Source organism: Arachis stenosperma, chromosome 7 (assembly GCF_014773155.1).
Source record: "Arachis stenosperma cultivar V10309 chromosome 7, arast.V10309.gnm1.PFL2, whole genome shotgun sequence".
In the NCBI taxonomy this organism is placed as follows: domain Eukaryota; kingdom Viridiplantae; phylum Streptophyta; class Magnoliopsida; order Fabales; family Fabaceae; genus Arachis; species Arachis stenosperma.
The window spans coordinates 38,673,457-38,682,382 of NC_080383.1; the positions used below are offsets into that span (position 1 = coordinate 38,673,457).

Here is an 8,926-nt window from a genome sequence, read left to right on the forward strand (position 1 = left end):
TATATTGCATAAAATTGACATTAATTAATCACAAATTTTATAGATAGTAAAAGTAACACATGAAAGTGATCATGATTATATTGTAGTTGATGATGATCTCCAATAGAAACCAAAGGCAAAGAGAACCAACAGTGCAGCTAATTACAATTTAACTTCGGTTATGTTAATTTTCTTATTTTGCTGTTCATCTCATATTTGAAACCAAGTTGACGAAATTCAAATAAGGTATTAAATTTTGGCTTAAAAAGTTGATGTTGGTTTTAATGGATATCTTTCAAAAGTTTTTTTTATTTACTATATTAGTATTAGATTTTTCTACCTAAATAATTTTTTATTTTAGCCTATTTTTTTCAGAAACTAGAAAAAACATGTTCAATGTATTAAAAAAATATATACCTAAAATGACAAAACTTGGTCATTTAAAGGCAACTTTTTTCATAAGGCACTGCATTTCAAAATTCAAAAATTCAGATCTCTCTCCATGGTTTTCTTTGCCTGGCGGTACCGAAGCTCAGCACCGTCAGCGGAGTAAACGCAAAAACTTTGCTCGCAATACAAACAGAGAAACCGCCGTTAGAGACTGTTCATCTGTTTCCAAAAACCGAAGCTCGATCCCTTCGCAGTTACTTATCAAAGATGGCTGTCGTAGCTTATGGCCGTTGCCGGGGTAGAAAACAGCGATTGGGCTCATCACCGTCGAGCAGCAGAGATGAAGGATAACAATGCAGAAGTGATGTTGGCTGTTGATGCAGCAGCGAGGCAGTGGCGAGTGGTGTTCCTACCAACAGTGAAGAACGAGTAGGTGGAAGCAAGTTGATGACACGGTGAAGAGAACGAGAGCTCTGAGATCCTAGCATCGACGGTGTTGCAGAGGTAATTTTTTTTAAATAGAAATTTATTTTATATTTTCTTAACTCGATGTGATTCACCCTTATTCATAGATCTGGCTTTTACCATCGTTAGGTTTATGTAGTGTCTTTTAATTTTTTTTAATCGATGCGCTCTTTCTAATGATAGAAGCTAAGGAGGAATAATAAGGAAAATCAGAATCGAGCAGAGTAGATGTAAAGACTGAATGGTTTTAATTTTCTTTGATTTGGTGACTCAATGTTGCTGCATCAAGATTCGGATACCATGAATTAGACTTTGTAGTACTCTTTTGTTTATTTGACAGGATGAATTCATGGAGGGTTTGTTTTCTTCTACTAAATAGAGCTGGAATTTTGAGTAATTAATCATTAAATTCTGCTGCATGTGCAGCCTGCAACTGAACACTATTTAAATCCAAAGACATGGTTTTTTCATGTTCTCTTCAAGGTTTGGTTTATCTTATTATGATCTCTTTTCATATCCTCCTATCAGGCTATGAGCGAGATTTATTTCCTAAATTCTTCAATAGTATATTTTGTTAAAAATTATTTCGGCAGCCATGTTTGTAATTTTTTAAGATACCTACATAAACAGGGTACTTATTGTTGTTATAAGAATGAGAAACATGCAACACTTTGAATAATATATGGGCAGAACAGCTATAGAGAAGTAAAAATTTATTTCCTTTCAATAAATTTACAAACTTGAATCTTTGGATGATGTAGCTTCTGAATATATTACAAGCTAATTATAACTATCAGCAATGAATAGTTGGGCATACCATAGACTTATTCTTCATTTCTTAATGGAGATTTGTAATGCAGATTTCTAAAATGGTGCAATTCTCTTGGAGAATTCCCAATTTCCCATACTTTGATTATTGACCAGGTTAAAAGAAATCATGCTTTCATGTTCAGCTCTGTAAAGAATGTAATCAATACTGCAATGCATCAAAATTGAAAATGGACATCAGCTCCAAGAGTTCTCAAAGGCAAATTTGACTGTCTTTTATTTGGTAAGCTTTTTAGGTGCTAATTTTTCCTTTTGATTTCTTGCTAGCATGATTCATTCTATTGTCTTATATATAAATTTATTTGGTTTGATGGTTGGCAAAAAAGTCAAGGTTCAGGTTTATCATGCTCTACACAGCTCTTATAAAAAAGTCAAGGATAAGTTTTACCACACATATATAAGACCAACAATGGTGTATAGCTAATATCTAGCATTGTTTTTTCCACTAATTAAGGAAACTCACGATTAAGTGTGTGTCAACTTCATGTGAGATTGTATAAAGTTTAGTTTAACCTATTTCATGTGAGGATAAGTGTGTGCTTATTGTTGATTTAGGTCGGGATTTTGACTCAAAGTTTCATAATCAATTCTCTGCAATTAGAAGTATTAGAGGTGCATAAAAAAGAAGTGCAATTTAGTTGGAGTGTAGAGAATCTTAAAAATGTGTTAACTTCACATATATAATAAGTTTACTACTCAATGAATTATATATTTTGTTTATACCTATAAGCCTATAACATGATCTCATTTCAGCTTGCATCGATTATATACATATGTGGATAAATTGTGATGAATTATCATAGTATGTTAATATAACATACAGCTCTTATCATAGTGTGCTTGACATGTATTTATCTCAATTAAGAGTCCATGATTATTGAAATTTATGCAGGTTTGGTGTGTGGCTCCTATTTTCTGCTAATAAGAGAACATATCAGACATGTGTGGCTCCTATTTTCTCCTACTGGGATTCTGGTAACTCTAAAAGAGCGACGCTTTTTTGAACTTTAGCAACCTGGATGTTGTATACTGGTCTGAGACTTTAGCTCTCGTCTTGGTGGACGAAATTGTGATCACTTGTTATTTTGTTTATAAAGGATGTATACTCTTATGGCACTGTTTATTTTCTTCACAACTCCGTTCAACTAACCAGCAAGTGTACTGGGTCGTCCAAGTAATAACCTTACGTGAGTAAGGGTCGAATCCACAGAGATTGTTGGTATGAAGCAAGCTATGGTCACCTTGTAAATCTCAGTTAGGCTGATTGAACATTTGTAATAGTGATAATTGGATTGTTCTAATAAAAAGGAATAATAAAAGGGATAGAGATACTTATGCAGATTCATTGGTGGGAATTTCAGATAAGCGGAATGGAGATGCTGTAGAGCTCTCGGACGCCTGCCTTCCCATTGCTTCTACTCAATCCTTCTTACTCCTTTCCATGGCAAGCTTTGTATAGGGGTTCACTATCAGCTGTGGCTACTTTCATTCCTCTCGGGGAAATAACCTGTGCGGCTGTCACTCGCACAGCTAACCAGTCTGGAGGCATCACCCATGGTTGATAGCTACATCCCATCCTCGCAGTGAAAGCTAATGCACGCACTCTGTCACAGTACGGCCAATCACCGGTTGGTTCCCGCTCCTACTGGAATAGAATCCCTCTTTTGCGTTTGTCACTAACGCCCAGCAGGTTAAAGTTTGAAGCACGTCACAGTCATTCATGAACGGAATCCTACTCAGAATACCACAGACAAGGTGAGACCTTCCGGATTCCCAGGACCCTACTCGGAACACCACAGACAAGGTTGGACTTTCCGGATCCAGATGAATGCCGCCATCTATCTAGCTTATACCACGAAGATTCTGTTGGGGAATCTAAGAGATACACATTCAAGCTTCTTTGCATGTAGAACGTAAGTGGTTGTCAATCACGCGCGTTCATGAGTGAGAATAATAATGAGAGTTATTAACTCATCACATTCATCATGTTCTTGAGTACGAATGAATATCTTGGAATAAGAATAAGAGAGGAATTGAATAAAAGAAAATAGGACTTCATTAATCTTTGAGGTACAGCAGAGCTCCACACCCTTAATCTATGGTGTGCAGAAACTCCACCGTTGAAAATACATAAGCAAAAGGTTCAGGCATGGCCGAATGGCCAGCCCCCTAAACGTGATCACTAGATCAAAATACAATCCAGGATGTCTAATACAATAGTAAGAGGTCCTATATATACTAGACTAGCTACTAGGGTTTACATGAGTAAGTAATTGATGCATAAATCCACTTCCGGGGCCCACTTGGTGTATGCTTGGGCTGAGCTTGATCTATCCACGAGCTGAGGCTTCTCTTGGAGTTGAATTTCGAGTTGTGATGTGCTTTGGGCGTTCAACTCCGGATTATGACGTTTCTCTGGCGTTTAACTCCAGAAAGGAGCGTGTACTTGGCGTTCAACGCCAGTTTGCGTCGTCATTCTTCGAATAAAGTATGGACTATTATATATTGCTGGAAAGCCCTGGATGTCTACTTTCCAACGCCGTTGAGAGCGTGCCAATTGGAGGTCTGTAGCTCCAGAAAATCCATTTCGAGTGCAGGGAGGTCAGAATCCAACAGCATCAGCAGTCCTTTTGTCAGCCTTTTTCAGAGTTTTGCTCAAATCCCTCAATTTCAGTCAGAATTTACCTGAAATCACAGAAAAACACACAAACTCATAGTAAAGTCCAGAAATGTGAATTTAACATAAAAACTAAGGAAAACATCCCTAAAAGTAGCTCAAACTTACTAAAAACTATATAAAAACAATGCCAAAAAGCGTATAAATTATCCGCTCATCACCTCCTCATGTACGGATTTTCTCAATCCCTGTTTCTGAATCTTTTGTTTTTGATTTTAAGTTTTTGGCTGGTTTTTCTTTGTTGAGAGTTTTGATTCGTTTATTTTTAAAAAAATTAACTTATACTAAGACTAATCATTGTTAGTTTTATTCTAATTCAATTGAATGAGTTTTGTTTCATATTAGTTTTGCTAATTCATTTAGTTTTATTTTGTGCTTGAATTCTGTACTTTGTTAATTTTCTATTTCTCTAATAAGTTGATGTTGTACTTTATAAACTGATAGGGTGTTTTATTGGATAAATACTTATTTGTTGCTTTACTTGAATTCTCAATGTGTCTCTTGCACCTTGCTGAAGAGTATTTTACATCTTTGCCAGTAGTTGAGTTTCTGTAGAGGCTACAAATTTCTTTGAATTTCACTATGAATTTTTGAAGTGTCTCTATTCTATTGGTTATCTTATAATTTCAGGTAATCAGATGAACAAGCTATGATTGCAATGAATGAATAGAACTAAATAACAACTAAAGAGGCTTATTAGTGGAGTGAAATAAGAGATTGCTCTTATGCTTTTCTCTTTTTTTTCCATTTGATTCCTACTAGAATTCCAGCTATTCATTTTTTAGCCCATATTATTTTTTAAATTATGATAAGTCAGTGTATAGTGTTTACTTATCTTAGCCTACCTATTCATTTTATTTTAATCAATAATTGGCTATATTTTTTTTGTACCTGAGATTGGTAAATTAAAATCCAATCAAGTTATATATACTTTCAGTCAATTTTTTTAGGAACATTTAGAAGGGGGAGAAAGTAGAACTAAATTTTCAATACATTATATGCAATGTGTTGCTGTTTCTTCTAATTATGATAACTCAATATTGATTATGTTGTTTATTGTTTTATAAATTATCTTTAAATATGTTGCTTAATGTTCCTTCTTGTTGTGTAATTTATGTTTAATTTATTCTCCTTTGTGTGTTTTTATAATGTTTAATATTGTTCTCTATTAAAAATTTAATGAAAAAAATATTGATATGTTTACTTACAGTTCTTTCTTTTGTTCTTTTTTTACTTTTCTGGTTTTTATTTTTTTAGATATCTATTTTGTAAAGACATATCTTTTCTTTTTCTTTTTTATGAAACTTATGATGTAATTGAGTTTGGAGATTTCTAACTGTTGGGTGTATTTTTTTTTTACCTTATTATTGTTATTATTATTGTTATTATTATTTTGAAAATGGTTTAAACTTTTAATAGCTGAGAATTAATTTTAGTATGCTTTTTCAGATAATTGATAGAATTTAGTGTATATAAGTTTATATTTATTATTTAAATATAAGTTCTTTTCATTTTCTAATAATATTTGTTATATACACTTCTCTTGATGATATATGTATCTTTGTATAATAAGAGATTAAATATGCTTCATGATAATTATTTGCAAAATAATAATTATACCACTCAAATATTAGAAATATTAAAATATTGTCCATATGGTATCTTTATGAAAAAACAGAAAATTAATTTTTTGATGAATTCTTTTAAACTCATTTTTAAATAATATAATATATCATCATATAATCTAAAAAAATATATATCCAATTTAACATGGGTAATATGTGACATTGTTATTATTATGGTATTTATTATTATTAATTTTGAATTCATGGTTAATATTTGCACAGTTTTGGAAGATATAAAGAAAATAGTAATACTTATAATTAACATTCAATACAACACAAAAAAAGTGGTAAATTTTTTACTTATTATTATTACTATTATTAGATAAAAGATTTAAACTTTTTTAGTTAATCATTAATTTCAATATGTTTATTCCAATACTTAACGAATTTTAATATATACACTTTTATATATAAAATGTAAACTTTTATTTGGTAAGTGAAAAATGTAAAATCTTATTTGATAATTTAAAGCATTTCTTTATCCGTTATAATTATTAAAAAAATTTTTAAAAATTAAATACAAGAAATTGATCCATATAGTAAATATGTTCTTAATTAGATAAAAATTAAAAACATTACTTTTTAAGTGAAAACCGAAAAATAGGTGAAGAAAACCAAAAGCCACGCTATCGCACCCCTTCAAAAAAGAAAAAAGACACAAAAGTGAAACTGGTGTCCCTTCTTCATCTCTTTCTAACTTCTGACCTCATTCAACCAAAAAACCCTAAAGATCCAACCTTTTAACACTGAACCCGCATAACGTCCCACCACACATTCCTCAACTATACTGCATGCCAACTCCCGCGACTTCTTTGATAACAACGTTTCCAGTATCTTCTTTGCAGACAGTGTTTTTTTTTCGTTGTTGACAGATTGAGACTACAACAAGGTAAAGTTATACTCTGATCATTGTACTTTTACCGCACAACCTCTTATTCGTTGTTTCTTCTTTTGCATGTCTTCTCTCTGTCCGTATCTTTCTTTTCATTAACTTGATTAAATGAAGTTTTTGGGTTTTCAAAAGATTGAGTCATAAGTTGATTTTTCAATTCTGAATATGCGGATTCAAAAATATTTTCTCAGGAGATTGAATACTGTTTTTTGAAATAACCCATTCGTACTGTTATTATTATTCTCAGATTTTTTGTTATAAAAAAGTTACATTAATCAAAAGTTACTGTTGTTATTTTTTTCTGTTTGTTTGCAGGTACAGTAAAGAGTTTTTTAAAAAGTGTTCTCCCAACATGAGTGTTGTTGCATGCAGAAGTGATTGCAAAAGGTAGATATTGTATTATTTGTATTTTCTATTCATGATTTTTAGTTCTATGTTATAAGCATATTAAATGAGGTTCATATAGGCGTTTCTTTGGTACAAAACAACACTGGCCACTTGATAAGGAATCAAGTATTACATTCGGTGCATACAAAGGACGGGTACACATTTAAATTAATATATAATTTGTGTTTTTTTTAGTAACAATGTAAAAAATAAATAAATTACATGTAATTGAATTAGTAAAATGTACCATGATAAAATAAATGTATGTGATAAGTGTTTTTTTTTTTAGGATGATGTGTCGATTCCAGATAGAATAATTACTAGATATGGTGGCGAATTGAAAGATGAAATTGTCTTAATTGATCTCTATGACAATTGCATCAAGCTTAAAATAAAAACTCGAGGGAAAAGAATCTGTATACCTTCACCTGAAGTTGAGAAATTACTTGCTTTCTATAATTTCAGATGCATGGTGAGGATTTGTTTAATGTATGTCACAAATGGAATATTCTTTATGGCTCCTATGGATAAACGAAGTAATCCAATCTATATGGATTTTAATCAATCTCACTATGTAAAAGATATTATTGAGATATCTTTGTTAAAAGTTATCCAGGATAAATTAGGGTTAAATTACTTTGATGGATTGGATGATGTTGCTTTTGGGATAGAAGATAATGGGATGCATGAGGATCTGAAGAGGTTAGAATTTACTGTTTTTTTTATTATTATTGTTAATTTTGTACATGTTATACTTCCATTCTTTTTTTGGTGTCACACACAATAGATAAGTTTGAAATAGAATATAAGAAATAGTATTTCAAATATCCATTCTTTTTTTCCTCTTTCTTCAATTAGTATTTAAACAGAATAAAGGTCAAAGTAGTATTTTTTTTCAAATTCTTAAGTTGTTCGTCTTTTTATGCATTTGGCCTTCTCTTTTTGATAGACCTCTATTGGCATTTAAAGATAACAACTTATATTTTTGTAAAATAATTTTTTTATCCAAGTTATGAATTATTTTAACACGATAAATTAAAGGATTTTTTTAATATACTTAAATTATAATAGTTATGCTTATTCATGTTTATCTTCTGAATTGTATTATTTATATTTTCAAGTTGTATTTGCATAATTTATCTTCTAGCTTCTGGATTTTTTTTATAACAATAATGGCTGCAACTTTCAACAATAAAGGTGATTTGTTTATTGAAATGATGAATTTATGATTTTAGTGATGTGTTGAAATTAATATCGAATGTTCTTCTGCATGCAGTGCTTGATTAGTGCACCAGTACTGGAGCTTTCCAACTTTTGCAATTTGATTCAGCTAGAAGTCAATTTTCATAGTTTTCAGAGGAGTTTTCTAATAGATTTGCCTCACAATTGGTTAAACTTCAAGTTCTAAAAGTTTTCATATGTGATTGTTTATATTCTATAAATTGCTTTCAGCGTTTGCCAATGTCTAATGGATTTCTTGAATAGGATGCATGTTTCTATAATCTATCCTATTGGATTTATGTGTTGAATTCTGCATTTAGTTATACTATTCTTCTTTTTTCCAATAAATACTGGATTTTTTTTCTGTTTAAAATGGTATTTCAATTGTGTGTTTGTTAATTTTGTGCTAAAGGATTTTCTCTATTACTACTCCTGCTGGAAAGTACTTTCCTAACCTCTTCT

General features: G+C 31.4%; 1 long non-coding RNA gene across 1 annotated transcript; it reads left to right on the forward strand.

Moving 5' to 3' along the window:
* The first annotated feature begins 442 nt into the window (after positions 1-442).
* Positions 443-4,308, forward strand: LOC130941705 (uncharacterized). The gene is made up of 3 exons (XR_009070692.1): positions 443-873; positions 1,018-1,885; positions 2,555-4,308. It is a non-coding gene; the product is annotated as an uncharacterized LOC130941705 (long non-coding RNA).
* The last annotated feature ends 4,618 nt before the right edge of the window (positions 4,309-8,926 follow it).